The sequence below is a fragment of the Lichenostomus cassidix genome, chromosome 1Aa, assembly GCF_008360975.1.
Source record: "Lichenostomus cassidix isolate B80296 chromosome 1Aa, HeHo_3.0, whole genome shotgun sequence".
Taxonomy (NCBI): Eukaryota; Metazoa; Chordata; class Aves; order Passeriformes; family Meliphagidae; genus Lichenostomus; species Lichenostomus cassidix.
Window position 1 is genome coordinate 28,478,207 of NC_139480.1, and position 18,961 is coordinate 28,497,167.

Genomic DNA, 18,961 nt, shown 5'->3' on the forward strand with positions numbered 1-18,961 from the left:
TAGTCATTAAAATAACTGTGCATGTTTTATTTGTCTCTGGGCTCTTCATCTATTAGGATACACTTGGGTCTTGTGTCTTACTTCTCTTTCCTACCAAGAAAGCTTTAACTACTCTACAACTAGAAGTTGAAAGTCTCACCCACACATGCCCCAAAGAGTTGAAGCTACAAGAAAAACAGCTAATATTACAGGTCTCACATTAAGCCACAAGAGCTGGCAGTGGTGAGCAGAGCAAGGAGGCTCCCTTTTGCATATCAGCTCCATTTCGCAGTGTGACAAAGCTGCAGATGTGTCCTCACATCAGCCAAAAACATTCCACTCCTTTCCCATGCCTGCCACTTCCTGGAGGTGGAGTACTGAAGATAGTTCTGATTTAAAGAAAACAGTGCTCTTCCCTTGCTTTCCACATCTTCCTCAGCTTTTATGCTCTCATGCCCATTTGGGTAGGAACAACACCATTCCAGCATATGTATCTCTATAGAAGAAATTAGTTTGAGAAAGACAGAGGCCAGGCAATGTGCCTCCAGTTGTTTTCCCCACAGACCATGCCTAAAGAGACCAACATTATCCTTGCTGATTCAGCCATAAATTTCTTTCTGTAGCAATTGAAAATGCAAAGGCTAAATTAAGAGAAAAAGAAACTCACATAGGCAACAGCTGTGATACAAATACAAATGCAGTGAAAGCCATATATTTAGGAAAGGTGGAAACTCATTCAGATGAGACTAATTTATAGAGTGACTGAAGTGAAACATTCAGCAATATTCCATAAAAAGTTTCTGTAGTAAGAGAGATGAAAAAATAATTTAACTGCATACTGTTGAAGTTCTGTTTCTTTATGGTGGAAATAATAAATAGCATCACTAATTTTTGTTAGTTGCATACCAAGACAAGACAGAATGTCTCTTAAATTATTTTAATACCTCTAGGAAAAGAAACAGGATAGCGGGAAAATAATCAAGTTTTCTTTCTGAATATGGACTTTAAAGATGCTTTCTTCAAAGGGAAATTTATTAATGCTGTGAGGGCTATAGAGTGACACCATTACCAAAAGAAAGTTCAGATGCTCAGCATGGCTGCAAACTACAGTCTTTGCTTTCCCTTGCTGTGCAGGGCTCCCTGAGGTCACCAAGGCTGGCCTCCTGTGGAGAAGGATGAGCAGAATAATGGGGCAAGAGAGGTTTCATTTTAGTTACAAAAGTCAGGACTGTAGGGATTTTTGTTGCTCCAAGACAAGTTCTTGGGGATATTTTCCTTTTTGCATAGGACTACCACTGCACAACCCACCCCAGCTAGTTTTGACATCATGTTGTTCAGATTTTTCCAGCTCATCTACTGCTGGCCAGAGTGTGTGTGTGAGAGAACCATGGTTCAAAATGGCACCTCTCAGGCATTGGTGAGCTCCTGTGGGCTTTTCCTCAGGCATGGTGGCTGCCTCATGGCCATCCCTAAACACCATGAGGGCTGGGTGGTCCCCTGGGGCAATCTGTGCTCTGGTGTTAGGAGCATTTGCCAAGAGGGTGAGCATGTGTGGCTCCCCTCCCCAAGAAGAGCCCAGGGCACATCGCCTGGCTCCACTTCCCAGCCTGCAGCAGGGATTGTGCTGCAGCATCTGACTAGACACATTCTTCAAGACCGTTTGAAGAAGGTCATGAAGACTGGCATTTGGAAGCCAGAGACATCTGGAAATCACTGCTAGTTCGTCATACCATCAGGTGAAGATAAAAACTTGGAAGGACTGTGTCGCTGTTGAGCTGCTAGCAGTGAAAGGAACCCAGTTCTCAGTGGCAAGAAGGAAAAAGACCTTTATTGTTTTGATTTCATCATATATATAGAGTTTTCAAAAGTCACCCAGATTGGTCAGTCAGAAATCTCCCCCTAGGCCAGATTGGCCAGGACTGCACCATTCAAATCCTGGGACACTGTTTTTAATAACATCCAAACTTTATCTTTATTTATAGAACACAAAAGGAATTCTCATGAGAAAGACCTGTGCTAGCCACAGGACTGGATTTCCCTTGAAGAATTCACAGAATCACAGAATCAATTACACTGCAAAAGACCCCTGAGGTCATTGAGTCCAACCTTCAACCAAACACCACCATGTCAACTAGACCATGGCACTCGGTGCCACATCCAGTCTTTCCTTAAACACCTCCAGGCATGGTGACTCCACCACCCCCCGGGCAGTCCATTCCAATATCTAATCATCCTTTCTGTGAAGAAATTCCTGCTAATATCCAACCTCAACCTCCCCTGGTGCAGCTTGATGCTACTGAGCTCATGAGCTCCTCTGAAGACAGGAGAAATGGAAGAAGCTGAGCAGGGGGCTATGTTTTCTTAAGTGCTTTCCTTGCAAAAAGCAAATTTAAATGCAATGAACCAGTCCTTTCCTTGCCTCTAACAGCCCTGACACAACATGCCTAAAGTATCAATTAGGTAGACTGGATTCCACCCTCAGCTTTACTCTGTAAACAATGAGACCTGTTACTCATTGCCACTGATTGCATGAGAAAGAAACCAAAGCCTGTAAGGGTTCACATGATGGAGTCATTAGAGTGGGAGTGAACAGAAGTTACACAAACCTATTTTCTTCCTGAGAAAATGACATGTATAGATTAAGTGTTGTAATTTACTGTAGATATTCTATGTTAGCTTGGTGTGTATCTACAGCATCTGTCAAGATGTTACGATTTTATCGATCCACATTATTTTTTCTCCATTAGCTTGAGGATTAAAGATAAAAGGTTTGGATTATGTAATGATTAATCACAGGTTTGATATTTACAGTTTGAATGCATAGAAAGGATTAAAGAAATTCTATCTTACATCACAGCGCAGTATTTCAGTTTGAATAGGATTTTTTTACGTCACCAGTTCCACCTGATCCCAGTTAAAAGTGGAGACCTTAATGTTTTTTCCCCCCAAGCTGATAATAAAGTACATTTGGCAATAACATTCCCTAGTACATCCTTCCTTAGCTAGAAGATAAGAAAGCACCTAGAGTGTTTTCTGGATTTGAGAACATATCCTAAATCATGTAACTAACTGAAGCTGGAGAAGACAGTTGGGTTGTTTACATTCCGCTTTATGGAAACACCCTCAGTACTGCAATGTTTATAATTTCAAGGGGGAACCTAGATGTTGCATGACTTTTGATGATCCCTGCTTTGATTTGGGTGGGTTTGTCCTTAGGAAGTGTAATTACATATCTGATATGGATCTGTTCAAACAAGGTAATTCATACTCTACCTAAGATCCTGCAAAGCTGCCAAAAATAGAGGTGTCTAAAATTACCCTTTCCTTTTTCTGATCAAGACATAATAATGCACAGGTTATTTTGTATACAGACCATTGTCTTCTTCCTTCTGAAAAACCGTATGATAAGAAAATCTTACTTGACAGTCACAGTGTTTTATGCATCAGATTTTAGAAAGCTGTAAAGCTTACTTCCTTAACAGTGAAAATACTGGAAAAATTAAGGCTCATGATAGTTTTGTTTTGGATACAAATAAATGTTAAAAGTACTTTAAGATTGCTTTTGAAATAATCTTTAATCACTTTTGCTGATAAGAGTTTTTAATTCTCATTTGAGTATTGGCCAAATTGGGATTTTCTTACTCACACAGTAACATTTTTTCCCCCCCTCATTATTTGGCCTACAAATATCTACAGGATTACTCATGGTGTAAAATTTTATTCAGTGTATTGGCATCTCAGTCCTGCCTGTGGTGTCTATCTGCTTTCACACCTCGAGGTCTTTCCTTTATCTACTAATCTTCCTCTTCCCTCTCTTTTCTCTCTCCTCCTGTACTATGGGATCATACACATATAGCTGGGGACATTTCAGCAGGTTGATAGCCTGAAACTTGGGTGATTAGTGTGGCATTTGTCAGATTTTGTCTTTGATTCCTTTGTTATTTAAAACTAGCTAATGTTCTCATATTCCTGGGTGGTGTGGAGGGGAGGAGAGGGAATCATTTGAATTTGCTCTTAAATGGATAAACTCCAGGTCCAATTAAAGTATTTGGAAATAAAAAAAAAAGGTCTATTTTTATCTGTTTGTTTTGACAGGTGGTCTCTAACTGTAAAACAAATGAGTGCTCCATGTGCTGGATTTACACAGCTGAGTGACACTGCACAGTGTCTGCTCTGAAGTCAGAGACCGAATTGAGATTTCCACCCCCAGGGACCACATGGCATCTGCCAGAGAGGAGTCCCTGCTGTTGGGTTGCTCTCATCAGCTTCTGCTTATCCTTGATCCCCAGCATGGCTTAACATCAGGTCAATCAGAGAAGCACTCTGACAGATAACATTTTCTTTTGGCACAAAATCCCATAAGAATAGTTTCAGGCAGCTATTTTAGATCTCATGGGCCAAAGGATCAGAGTACCTCTCTCCTCCACTTTCTTCCTGCAGCATGAGCTCCCATTCACTGTCCAGCTCTTCCAGTAACATCTCTGGGTCATGGCAATGGTGCAGGACTCATGTTTATCTTCCCAGTTTGCTTCTGCTGTTTAGCAGGCTGCCACCAGGCTACTTTGACGTGGAAATCATGTTTTGGTGTCCCATGTATTCTCCATCTCCTGGCTCCAACAGCTATTTAAACTCCAGACAGCTGCTTCTGCGGAAGAGCTGGCAGATTGAAAACTCAGAAGATTGTGAGGCAAGGAGGTCAACCAGCTACCTGAAGGCTGCACAAGCGCAGCTTTGTCTTGAATTTGGGGCAGCTGTGACATCAGTAAGCTGAGGCAGTTGCCTGTATTTCTGTTGCACACACACCTGCCATGATCAGCAAATAATGGAATTTATTCTCGTTTCAAACACTGCTATTTTTCTGAGAAGGAGCTGTTTTTTGCATACTAACATCCCAGATAAAACTATCAGTATCAGGTCTCGGGGGCTGTGAGAGACTAGAAGGATTGCTGGCTCGAAACATTTTGGGTGTGTGTGGGGGAAGGGGCGGGTCAGGTCTTACCCTGGCTGGGTGATGCCCTGCTCTGCACACCCCACCCCCCTGGGCCTCTGTCCCAGCCCTGCAGTGCCACCAGTCCCTGGCACACCGAGACAATGCTCCACACCCTCCTCTGGAGCCCCTCCCCAGCTCCTGAGTGGCCAAACCACCAGAAGGCCCACCTGGGGGAAGAGCCTAGGAAAGCCAAGGGGTACTTAGAGTGACACACTGCTCTCTTCCCTTCCTTCCTCTTGGAAGTTCTATCAGCTGAACACCACTGGAAACAGGAGCAAGAGTTATGTTTGTTCTTTTCTTCCTTTCTCTCTTTCTTCTCCTAATTCCTTCTACTTGGAATTTTTGAGTACATTAAAATCAAATGGGCTTGGATTTTCTGATTTTCTCTGATTTTCTGAGGTTGCCAGTAAAGTTTTTTTGTTGTTTTGACCTCTTGAGAGTATTTTAGTATTTTTCCTGTGCATCTAACTCAGAGTACATGAACAACTGTAAGTCTTTTCAAAAGTCTCATCAAGGGAATTTTTGGGGCTTTTTCTGGGGAGACACTTAGCTTCTATAGAGTATGAAAGCCTAACTTAGCAATTCTGAGTAGCCGCTCAACTTGGTCCTCCCTCCCAGCTGGTAAAAGGAGAAGCCTAGTAAACAACTAAATTAAGAGCTTAAAATTCAGTACAGCCAATAGTCTGGCAATGTGTTTACCCCTTGTGAAACACCTTGCACAGCCAAGGCCAAATTCTGCAGCTCCCAGCAACATGGAAGCTGTAGAATTTCAGGCTGTGCTTCAATGGCTATGACTAGCAACTCAGGGCAGACTTCAGAGCAGTAACAGCTGCTGGCTGCGCAGAGAATGAAAAGCCTGCCAAAGAGTATCCATATTACATGACCCAGGATGTGCATACAGCATATAACATGGTAATAACCCTACCAAGCTCCTCTAATAAATCTGTATTTGTTTGAATTAGCACTTCTTTCAGATATATCCCTTTGCCCCCTGAAGTCAGTTTTGAGAGAGCTCAGAGTTCATGATCATAACGTGGTGTTCTCTAGTCTCCAAGTGTGTGTCTCTGTGCTGGTCTGTAGTGAGAGACTCTGAGAGAAGAATTTGAAATATTACATCCCGGTAAGACTGAAGAAGTGTGACCAAGGTCATAGAAATCACTCCAGGAGGTCTGAGTGGAACATCTGACAAAATATTACAAAAAACATGGGGTATTTTTTTCCAGGAAATGCAACAGAAGAATCTAGGTCAGATTGCTGAATTGGGTAACAAGTTCCAGTGATTCCTCAGACTTGGAGAGCCTTGTCAAGATGTGATATAAACAAGAGGAAATGTATTAACCTTCCAACTAGGACGCTCTGTGGATGAATGCAACACTGGTTTTAGGAGGGGTTGCTGCATGGACCCGTGAATGTGCACCCTGGTGGTTAGTATTAATGGTACATATCTGAGAAAGCTCCTCAGGCCCACAGTAAAGCAGTCCTTGACACTCCCACATCTTCAGGTAGAGGAAAAAATTACTCATACGCTGTCTGATGCTGTGTGGAGGGATATGGTTTTGGCTTGGACTCACCTGAACTCTGTGGGTTCCAAGCACACAAATGTAAGCAAACTACATGAAAGTCACCATTATTGGTGTGTGGCTTTGACATTTTTTGGAGCCTAAAGACTCCAACTTGCAATGGTTAGTTGGCATCTTAGTTGCCAAAAAATCTCAAAGCAGCATGCTGACTGGATCAGAAATCACCCACTAAAAGGACATTGGTGTCAAAAGAGGAATAGCTAACTTTCATAGAAAGCAGCAAACTAATAGATGATAGCCTGGGGACAGAAAAGAAGAAAAGTTCTTAAAAGGTTCTTAAAAGTCTTGTTCATAGGAAAAGAGAGGACAGTGAGAAAGGCATCAGAAAACTCAGAAGAAAAGCCTACAAGAATAAAAGTTGCCTTTTCCCCTTTTTTCTCAGAATTGAGAGCACCATCTGACAACATCAAATCTGCCTGAGAACTCTAGCCAAGAAAATGGGAGACAGCCAAGAAACTCTAAAATGCTGTCTTTTAATAAAATGGAAGAAGTTTAAGTCAGGAGAACTTTGATTTTACTCATGGAAAATTTATAAACAGCAGAGGTTCAACTGCCACATTCACTGTACATTGTTGCTCAGCTTCAACCTGGAATCATGCAGTGGGCTGAGGTTGTGGCAGAAAGAAGTAAAATGTCTGATTTCCAAGTGTGCTCAGCTAAATGCAGTTTGTACTGCTTAAAGCTCACTGTGTACACCATGAAGTTCAGCTAACTGGTGTCTGGGGGCTCGTTGGGGACGTAAACACAAAAGGTCTGGCAAACAATAATCAGCTGAAAAAATTTCTACTGGTAGATAAGGGTATGACTCCATCCACTGTCATTTCACCACCCTGTGGCTGCTGATGCACATTATGCAGGGCTGTAACTGGTGTCTTCAGGGAGATAAAAATAAGATAAACCTACATGGCACCAGAAGGAGCTTTTGCTAACTTGGCAATACTTGTCAAGAAGTATTTCTGAGGTTGCATTTGGTAAATACAAGTGTGTTGCTTATCTAAAGTAAAGCTTAGTAAAACCTAAAGGCAGACATTATCATATTGGTGAATACACATCAAAGAGTGACAAAACAGTGTTGTGTTTTTGTCAGACCTTTTGATAGAGCACAGGCATAAACAATTTCCCCTGATAAACTCCACCTGTTCTAAGAGGGATTCTTAACAAGTGTTTTCTAATCTGCTCATTGGCTGAAAGGTGTCTTCTGGGATGATGGGCTTTTTAAATGCTAGCACTGACTACAGCACTGAGGGCTTCAGTCTTTTAGAAGCAAGGATGGTGGCCTATCACAGATTTGTTCCCTGCCTGGAAATGCTGTAAATGTAGTTGTTTTTTCAAAGTTCTCCTGGCATTTATTATATTTAAAATTTCTAGATCTTTCCCTGTGAGGGTATGCCCTCCCCAAGGGTCACTGTGCTGACCCATGTCTGTGCATCTTCAGCTTCAGCAGCAGAAGCAATGCTGGGAAGAGTAGCGGGTTCACTGGCACCCTATTTCAGCTTCCTCTTGCTTCTGTGGCCTCATGTGAGGGTCTCTTCCTCCTTGCCAACCTTTTCTCTTCAACATCTCAGTTGTCTATTTGACAGTCTTTCTTTGTGGGGAGATTCTTGGTGTTACTGAAAATCAGTAATGAAAATGTGTTACTGGCAATAAGCAAGATTCACTTTCACTCATCCTTGGTTTTAGCTGTTCCATTTTCCGTGAAAAGAATCTTTTAAGGGAAGTGGATTATCCATACAATTGAATTAAAAGGACCACAATCTGACTTTCAGTTCATGATTTAGTCTTGAGGATATTTTATTGTCTGCCAGAAAAATACTCTCTTTCAAACAGTACTTACTTTCAGACTCTCTTGCTGAAAGAGCATCCACAGTTAATCTTCTTATATTTCATGGCGTAAGATGCTTTCTCCGTATCTTTTGTACTATCCTACTGCTACTAAAAACTCACTTTTGCACAAAGACAGGTCCTGTTACCTTAAGTCAAGTGCAGTTTTGGAACTTTCCTGCAATTTTTTAAAGGTAGCTTAAAATTATCTAAATTACCTAAATGAAACCTCTCAAATGTGTCAGGATCTGAAGAGCTAGCTAAGCAGTGGTGAGGAAATAAAAGACTTAAATTTACTTTAGGTTATAGGTAACAGGAGAAAGTCAGGAAAGTTGATTCTTTCAGGTTTTGATCCTGTAGCATGCAATTCCCTGTGATCAGGATCACTCACTTAAGACAGAGCATTCCAGGACAAAGCAAGAGTAAATGAAAAATGCCTCAGGCAGAGCACATCCATGTTTGGTTTTAATAGCCAGAGGTTTTGGTGGCCAATATGAATTACCAGTTTTGGGAGACCTACTTGCACTTTGCTTTAGAATTCATAATTTCATCCTTAAGAGTTTATCTTTCTGATTTAACAGTTCTTTACTACAATTAATCCCTTGATGCTGCAAATTTTTCTGCTGCCTTCTTGTCCAGTATACCATAAAATTGTTCTTGGGTTTTGAGACAGAGTTAAAAACTGACAATTTAAAGATGTGCAGAGTTTGAAGTCCAATTTATTTTCCTACAGACCTAAAATACAGCCGTGGGATCATCACAAAACCAACATATAGGTCAGAATGCATGTGTATGTGTGTGTGCATGAGTGTGTCAACACCTCCTCGTAAAAAGGGGAACTATTAAAACAGAATACAGACAGAGAAAAATAGTCTCATATAAGAAGAACAGTAAATTCTGCTAGGAAATTACAGATAGTGCAACACACAGCTAGTCAAAATAATTTTTAAAAGACCCAAGCATCCCATATTTAACCAGCCTAAATCTAAAAAGGTAATCTACAAATTCATACAAAAATGAATCTAGAAAATATATTGAAAAAAATCAGAAAGCAAATCTCAGTCCACCTTCAGTTCTTGAAATTGCTTTACGAGAAGAGGATCCATGAGTTATAGAAAACCATTGCTTTTTGGTAGCCCAGTTCTTAAAAACATTAAAGCCATAATAAATAAAAATTAAATACAAATTTAAAAATATAAATAAAAATAAAATAAAGCAATAAGATTATAAACACCACAATTCCCAAGGTGAGTTTATTTCATAAGAGTAAAAACAGACCCTTATTATTAAGTGGGTTTCAGAAATTCTTGTCTGAAACGACTGAGTCCTCATTATATTACTAGTTTTCTTAATGTTTTAAGGGGGGTTTGGGTGGAAACATAATCATATGAAATGTTTAGAAAAGAAGAATAATGGTGCTTTGAAAAAAGTGAACACTGAAGAGTTTATTTTTTATTTGAAGAATATCATGCAGCACTATGATATATGTTGTGGGGAAGAAAATCAGAGTTAATACTTGTCAGGAGTGAATAGTAAGAGACTTGAAAGGAAAACTTCTGTCTTGTTAAACAGCAGCCCATGATTTCATCACTTCCTTCATTATGTGATCACTATCACCTGGTGCTTTGGAACAGCCTTTATTCATTAGTCAACAAATAATGATTAGCTACACAGGATTTTAAAGGTATCCTGTAAACTTTCACCATATTCAAAGGAGGGTCCATTTCAAACAATCAAAGCTTGCAAAATACCACTCTCAGCTTTAAAAGACGATATGTTCTGTTAATATATGCACTGGGGTCTGGATAATTCTTGTGCATCTGCAGATGAACACTCAAATGCTATAGATTTATTAGAATGGTTTTTAGCTGAACCTACCATCATCAAAAGGATTTTTTAAATGTAGTTATTCACACTTTCTAAATTTTCAGGTTCAAAGTTGCCACATGAATGAAGTGAGGTTGAAAATATGGCACATAAGCAGTGGAATAAAATCTTGGGTAGAATCTTGCTTGATTTGGCAGCTCACTGGCCTTAGATCCAGCGTTAGATTTCTGAAAATGTTTCATTTTCTTGAATGTCACATTTTAGGCATGCATTGGTGCAGTCTGAAATGCATGCTTTTACATTATCTATAATTTATTAGCTACTGCAAGCAACAACACTTTGAACTGAAGCCATTAGCAATTCCCTCCACAAATTCTGCAGCAAGAAATACCCTGATTTTGTGCAGAAGTCTGAGAGAGCAAACTGGACCATAGAACCACAGAATGTTTTGGGTTGGAAGGGACCTTAAAGATCATCTAGTTCAAAACCCCTGCCATGGGGTTGCTCACTAGACCAGGTTGCTCAGAGCCCCATCCAGCTTGGCCTTGGACACTTCCAGGGATGGGGCTGGTCTAGGGATTTTTTCCAGCTTGGTTTCTGCTATGTTTGTACCCTAATCTCAGCTCTGTAACAGGTTCCTGAAGGATAAGGAGGGAAGTGAGTAAAACCCCACACCTCAATATATCCTAATTTAAGGAGAATAGACAGAGAGTAGCAACTAGAAAGCCTAAACTGGACCTACATTATATGACAGTGGCCACTGCCTTGGGTTTATACACCCAGGATGCACTGTCCAGGGGAACTGACTGATCGAACAGATAGTCAAGCCCACTTTCTTTCTGCACTTTTTTTTGTGTTTCCATAGAAAGTTTCTCTGTGACTCCATATTTTCCTCTGTCAAAGGACAGCACCGTGTTACAAAGGCAGATATTGTGTCTCCTGCTTCTTGCCATTACCCGCTGAGTTTTAAAAACTCTGTTTATTTCAAGTAACGTTCTTCACATTCTTGTGTGAACAATAAGGGCCTTGGGATGAGAAGGATACTTTTAGTTCTTGTTTGTGGTTATGTTAAAATTATAGGATCTCATCTCAGAAGTTTCTACGATTTCCTATATCTGAGGTTATTCAGTCAAGCAGAAATTGAAAACTGAACTTCTCTAAATCTTCCCAGGATCTACATGAACTTAATCCTGAATCTCCTACATGTTTAGAAGAATTCACTATGTAAATAAGTAGAAGATCAAACAGGTAATTATTTCCTTCCAACCCATGCCCTGAACCATGCAACTGTGTTTTGTTGTTCAAGTGAACTTCATTCAAAAAGAAACCAATTAACAGATATTCACAGTTGTTTTGGGAACAACTTGACAACCTTAATAAGGATCTACTTTTTTTGTTGTCAGTAGTAATATATTTAATATTTACATGCATCAATATATAAGTAGTAATATTTATATATTAATGCATGTAAATACAGTAATATATAAATATTTACATGCATTTTCTCAAAATATCAACCCGAGACTGTTTTGAGAGGTTAGCTTTTTAATTATCCTAATATGGAGTGTATTCCAACTGACTCAAGATATTAAAACCCCTGGTATTGGAGATAACGTTTAAGATCTGCTTAACTTAAGAATGACCCAGGTGAAGTTAGGTGCATGCTTGACCACCTTATTGAACTGGAGCCTAGCAAATACAGTCATGGATGGTGACATTATAAAACTATTTCAGATCATTAGCTCTACGGACTAAAAGTATAAAGAAGCACCCTAAAACAAGATCTATGTTTCTCACTTATGTGCTGGTGATCTAATTTTCTCAGTCAGCCATCATGCTCTGTTGGGGTAAATATACTCAACATATAGGTAGATTTTTAAAACCATCAGCACAGCATTCAGGGAACAATGCCATCCCTTTTATAGGAAGCAATTTTCATGTTGTAAGCATCTAAGATGAAAGCAACACATAACTCATTTAGGTAATGCCGCAGACAGACTCAGGTTAACTACAAAAGGCAGCTTGGCATGTCACCTGCAGTCTCCTGAATTTCTTCAGCTGCCTGTCTGCAGCTCGAGAGGCTTTGTAAACTGTGGATGAAAAAGGAGATAGACAGTATAACAGAACACACTGTAATGCTTGGAAAGCAGTTTAATAATGCTGAAGGAAGGGAAAAAAACAAGGAAAAATAAGAATGATTTTGACTGAAATTGTTTCTGCACAATTACCTCACACAGTTTTCTGGTTGTATGTCACTTAAGCTATCTCTGCTTCTTCTCCTTCACATAATCTCTTCTGGCACAATAGAAATAGTGCAATTTATTTCATGGACCCCATACAAAACACAAATCCAAGTCATTACAGTTTGAATTTCATATGAGATAATGTTACATGCTAAATTTGCTTAACACAAGAAATATGATGCCAGCTTTAGCATAGTTTAGCTATATCCCCATTCAATACAGCATATGCTAACCATACATCAAACTTTCTATGGGGCTTTGCGGTAGATACTTACAAATGTACAATTCTTTATCTGTGCATATTTACTGCTACTATTTTAGCAAGAAATGGAATAAAATTTCCTAAAGCAAATCTTTCTTTTTGCTTCGGCAAGATATGTCTCTCCTGGTGTTGTTACTGGTAGTTGAGAATGGAGTTGCGTGGGTTGAGCTCCAACTGCATATTCATTTGGGCTTCTTACGCCACAGAGCAGTGAGTCATGACTGAGGCTGATAAAGGCAGGTGCTGTACCTTCCCTTCTGCACTGAGATTAGTTTACATTTTAATTATGTTTTGACAGTATAGTCGGCCTTTCATCTCAGTATAGTCGGCTGTAACATCTCCCGAAGGAGGAACCAGCGCGTTGTTTCCATCACATGTGGGTTTCCTTTGATACTGCCCTGGCTGCACCATGAAGGAACTGAATTCTGCATTCAGGTCGCAAAGCAGCAACCCAATTGAGCTCCACAGGGCACCGCTTCTGACAGCCTACTGGTGCTTCCTCCATCCCATTAAGGCACAAAGGGATGAAAAATGCAATCTAAGCATCTGCGCAGGCTATTCATATGCAGACCGTGCTGTGGATAGGTGCTGGAATAGCCACTTGCCTCAGCTACTGAGCTCACATCAGGTACAAGAATAGGTAGAAACTTGCTGATATATCACCAGGAAAACAAGAAGCATAGCAAAGCTGGTGAGATAGGGAGAACTGTTTGCTGTTACAGACAATTAACAGTACTGCTTCCTCTAGGTCTACAGAGAAAGGAGGTGTGATGCTCAGAAAGTTTTCTCTCTTTTGACTTCTACTACTGCAATATTTTTCCTGGGGGCAGCTTTAGTACTGAATGATTACAAAGTCCAGCCCCATTCAGTCAGTCTTGCAAAGGGCTTTAAAACCTTAGAAGGAGGAATGGCTGGTCATATATGTAGATCACAGCTTTACAAATCCCAAGCAGCTTAATCAATAAAACCCTCTCAAAAATCTTGTTTTGTCTTCCACATGTTCCATGTAAATATCTGTACTCTTATATGGCATTTTCCTGCTGAATAATGCTATTTTCCATCTTCCCATAAACTTGTTAAATGCATGATTGACAATTTTGGTAAGGCTCAGGGATTCATATGGCAATACAACATGAGGCACAAAATCATTTTCTTTTGCTTCATACTGGAATTTAAATTACATTTGATTAGATTGGATTTAGAGCCAAATACTGTGAGTTAAAATTTCATTTTGGGAAAATCACTTTCAATGCATCACCCATTGCATTTTGCTCTTCTGAAATAATCTGCCATCTGTTGAATGCGTTATTAATAACTTTGGATTTAGGGTGTGATTTTTAACAATCGGTTGCAGTGAGTGAAATAGCAGCAGAAATTCCCTGACGCAATCTAAACTACAGGCGAGACAATGGAAATCTGCAGCTAACATTTGTCAAGTTGGACACAGGCCCTCCATTGTTTGGCTGTCTGCACCAAGTTTGTGCTACGCATTATGCAAAACCTGCTTCTTACCAACTGGACTATCTGCAAAGCAGATTCTTTTTAATGTATGCCTTAAAATTGAAATAAAAAATATGACTGCATTGGAAACAACACCGTGTTTGCATGAAAGATTTGTGATGACAAAAATTAGAGTCCTTTTCTAAGTATGGTATTTGACAATTAAAATACAAACTCTGTATTTTCAGAAAATACCAAATGGTTTTCATTCTGAGAATAAACTGATATATTAAATGAGAGAGAAATTACACAAAAAAACCCACTACCCTTCTGAAGCCCTGAAAAATAGGTAATGCAGAAGAGCTATAACAGTACAACATGAAAATTGCAGCAGGTCAGTGCACAGAAGACTATACCATAGACCCTTAGCTTCTCCCCTCTTGCTCAATGTTGCTTGTAGGACATTAAAAGGCTGATTGAAAGGGAGCAGCATGTTGGAGAAAACATTTTTTTTTAATTAATGATGATATATATGTAAGAGAAAAATACTTTGAATACCTCTAAGGAAAATAGGAGCTGCATGCTTTTCTTCAGTTGACCAAAAAAAAAAAAAAAAAGAAAAGAAAGAAAAAAAAAGGTTGAACAGTAGCCACCTAAAAATGGAGAAAGATGAATTACTGCAGAGGAGGTATACAATGCTGAAGAGGGAAAGTATCTGCAGGAAAAATCGGTGTAATAACAGGAACAAAACCCCACACAATTAACATGTGCCTTTCCTTGGGCTTGACACCTGTCACAACATCAAACTCAAAATTAACATGAGGAATCAAAGGCAATTGTTGTCTAATGAGAACAGATGTGCAAATGAATGACCAGTTAGGTACCAGGAAAACCAGGGATTATTTTTATCTGTTATTTGTGTAAGAGTTATGAACAAATGACAGATGAAAGCTTCAGGCATTTTTTATTGTCTTCTATACCCACGGTCCTCACACAGAAAACATGGCTAACCCTACTGAAAAAATGGGAAGAGAGCCTGCTACAAAATAACCTGTTGACATATGGAAAACGATGGAAACAAATGCTGCTGAGAAGCAGAAGGAACATCTGAAATGAATCATTTGAAAGCTGAGCATATGTAGGTGGATCTGGCCAAATTAGACTTTCCTGAAGGGAAAAAAAACCCCTTTGGGGGGAAAAAAAAGGAGAAAGCAGAATGAGATAATTCTTAGGAAGGATAGTGCTGTAATGCTCACAGAGAATGGCAATACTTCAGTTTACAAAGCAAAATGCAGGATTTATGTAGCCAAATAAAATCTTCATCAGGGTAAAAAACCCCCAAAAAACTAGCAATTCTTTCTCTTGATTTAGTTCCAATTCTATTAGATACTTTTTTGAAGCATATCCTAATTAAGGTGAGGCAACCTGTTTATAATATATTTGTCCAAAATATAAATTCAAACCATATTATGTTGTATGCAGGAATGTATGAATTCAGTCAGCTGCCCTGCTAACTTGACCAGGTGATTGCTCACACAGCACTGGAGCAGTTCCTGGTTTCAGGTCACAAGGGACTACCAGGGTGGCTGGGCTGAAACCCCAGTGCCTTCAGTACCAGAACAGCAATACTGTATTTGACTACAGATAGAAAGATTTGCTTCTGCAGTAACCTCTACAACAAATTGTAAGACAACTGACCTAATTTTAGTTTCTAAAAATTCTCATTGGGTTATTTTGAGAAAAAAGTATTGGCTGAGCATATATAGACAGGGATATATTTATATGGAGATATTTTTGGCCATGCAAAATTGACTCACAAGGTGTCAGCTAATGTGAAATGTACTAGAAGGCAAGACACAGGATTTTTTAATGGCTTTGTTCAGTGGAACTTAACTGTATGATTTTTTTTGGTGGAGTTTTATGTAGAGATTAGGCCAACTTCAAAAGAGCTATACACAATAATTTACCAAGTTGAAGCAGCAATGATTGCAAATTACACAAATACAGAACCTCCTAAGAATCCAGTTTGAATCACTGCATCTGGTTTTCAAAACAGTGTACACTGAAAAGCAATACGGTTCTCCTTATGTGTTATTTGTTGTAAATTCTCTGTAATTTGGTAAATTCCTTTCATACTGGCCCTAAACATTTATGACACCAAAAACATCCCTAAAATTAACAGAATTTAGTCTCATTTTCCAGACACGAAGCATCTGCTTCAGTCCTGATCTCTTCTGGCATCTTGAAATGTAAAATTGTTATCTACTGTGCTCTTGAACCCTGCTGTCTGCCAACAAGAAACTTGGTCCTTTGAGGTTTTTTTCATTCTAGAATAAGGTCTTTAGATATTATCTAGCTAGAATCATATCTTTATCCATGTTTGGCAAATCTGGCTAACAGATTTCAAGAAGGTGTCTGGTGTCAATTTTGTTATTACAATGTGAATTTTAACCATCTAAACCATCTGCACCAGTTATAAATCCTAAATAAGAAAAGAAAAATATTTCTTTGAGATTTTTATTCCACCTGCATCATCTCACAAGCTTAAAGTGCATCAGTTTTTCTGAGCTCTTATGTGAAATGAAGAACGTTATCCCATACATGCCTTAACTCTCCCTTTGAAATCTCCAGGACTTGTCACACTGGCTAATTTTTTTGTACAGTGTGAACTGTATTTCTGCAGCGTGAGAGAGCTGAAAGGCTTCCCATTTGGACTAGGTTTTCCAGGTCTGATGTAGTCCTTGATCCAATAAAAACCACTGTTCCTCTTGGAGGTCTGCAAGGAGATTTTCAGAGGCCTCCACCTTGTAGCAGCTGTGGACTTCTACAAAGCTGCAATTAGACCTTGCTCAGCATTGTTTGAAAATACTGATTCAGCATATTTCAAAGTCAGTTTGCCTTCAGCAGGAATAGATATTTACTCTTCACCAAAATCAGTACAAATCAATCTTTTTTTTCCCACAGAGGATCACTAGATGATCATAGCTCATGGTCTTGAATAGCTTTTATGGTCATTAACTTGCTTCTAAACATCTCCATCACAGCTTGGGTAGATCACAGGAAACAGTGACTACCTAAGCTTGCTGGAGTGAGCATTCTTTCAGATGCATATGATACCAAGGCTTATATATTTATTTCCACTTGAAAAATCAGTCATGTCTGTCAAACTCCATGAAAAGTCACTAGCACTGCACAGCCATGTAGGAGCATTTTTGAAATGCAAAGAGTATTTTAGGAAAAGAGTGACAGTAGACATTAGACAGCAGTCAAATCAAATTCAGTTCTGTGGTGCAATACTTTGTTCAGAAACAGGCATGATAAATAATCAAAATTTATAAATATCTCAGTTGATGATGCATCCTAAACCACCAAATTGTTGTCTCCAAAACTTCAAACTGACTCTCAGAAAAAGAAATATTTTTCCTTAATTCTTGAACAGGCAACACTGCTCTTCACATTCCCAGATGGAACACTAAGTCATGGGCTGCCTTGACAAGTACTTTTAAACTTAAACAGTGTGTTTAAAAACTTTAAGCTCTTCTAAAAATGGGGGAAGAATATGTCATATCTACCCCAGGAAATTGTAGATTGCAAACCAACTTTGCTTGCAAAATTTTTGTGGTGGGATACCCAACATGCACACTTTGGAATAGTTCTGACCAGGGCTGCTCCAAAATACATGAGTGTGGTCAATTCTAAATGGCTGGCTTGTGTCACTGTTGAGCCGCTAGCAGAGAAAAAGACCCGAGTTCTCAGTGTAGCAAGAAAGAGGAAATTTATTATTTTGATTTCAATATATATAGACTTTTCAGAGGTCGCCCAGATTGGTCAGCCAGAAACCTCCCCCTAGGCCTGATTGGCCAGGCCTGAACTGTCCAAATCTCGAGACACTGTTTGAAAAACATCCAAACTTTATCTTTGTTTATAAAACACAACGGAATGTTCTCACGAGAAAGACCTGTGCTAGCCACAGGCTTGTAGTTGCATCTGTTGCATTATTTGTGATGAAGATTGTTTTCCAGCAATATTTACTGTTCTTTTACTGATGTGCTAAATGTGCATCTCAATTCTAGTCTTCAGAGTAAATCTTTATATCTAAGAAATAGTTTTCTCTTACCTTTCTCTAGACCTCACCATAGACATTGAGTTTTCCTCATTCAGTATTTTTATTTATTTTACACATTCCTTTGTTTTTTTTGCTGTTGTATTATGGCAATACCTCTGGGTACAGTTCATGGCAGCACCACCCTGGTATCATCGCTACTGTAAAAATATAGAGTCACAATTCCAAAGCCAAGGTGGTTTTGATATAAAAAGGGTAAAGACCAAAGTAGAAAAGTTGTTCAAGAAATAAAGGTAAGCTTCACCCATTGTACGTATTTCTATCTGTGGATTTCCAGAGATGACTCCTTGTGGTTGCAAGGAAACAGATGAAGGACATTAGGAAGTAAAAAATGTGAAAGGACAGAGAAGGGAATTAGGTACTGTAAAATGGGAAGCAGAGTGGACAGAGTGAATGAGTCTGAGCAGCTGAAAGCTGGGAAGAAGAGACATTCAACAGCAAGGTCAGTGGCACAAATATTGAAAAACTGAAGAGGTTTTCCATGCCCAGAGGTACTCAGCCATGGAGCAGTAATGCAATGCTACATTTGCAGTTCAAATGCAAGGATCTTTCAGGTAACATGAAGCGACAAAATGTGTGAGTAATGACTGGTAAAGAGAAACATGTCTGTTTATTTTCCATATTGGTGACATCCTTTAGCTCTCTCAATGGAACTACTATGTAGTTGATGCTTTGTGTCCTGGATTCTCACAGTTT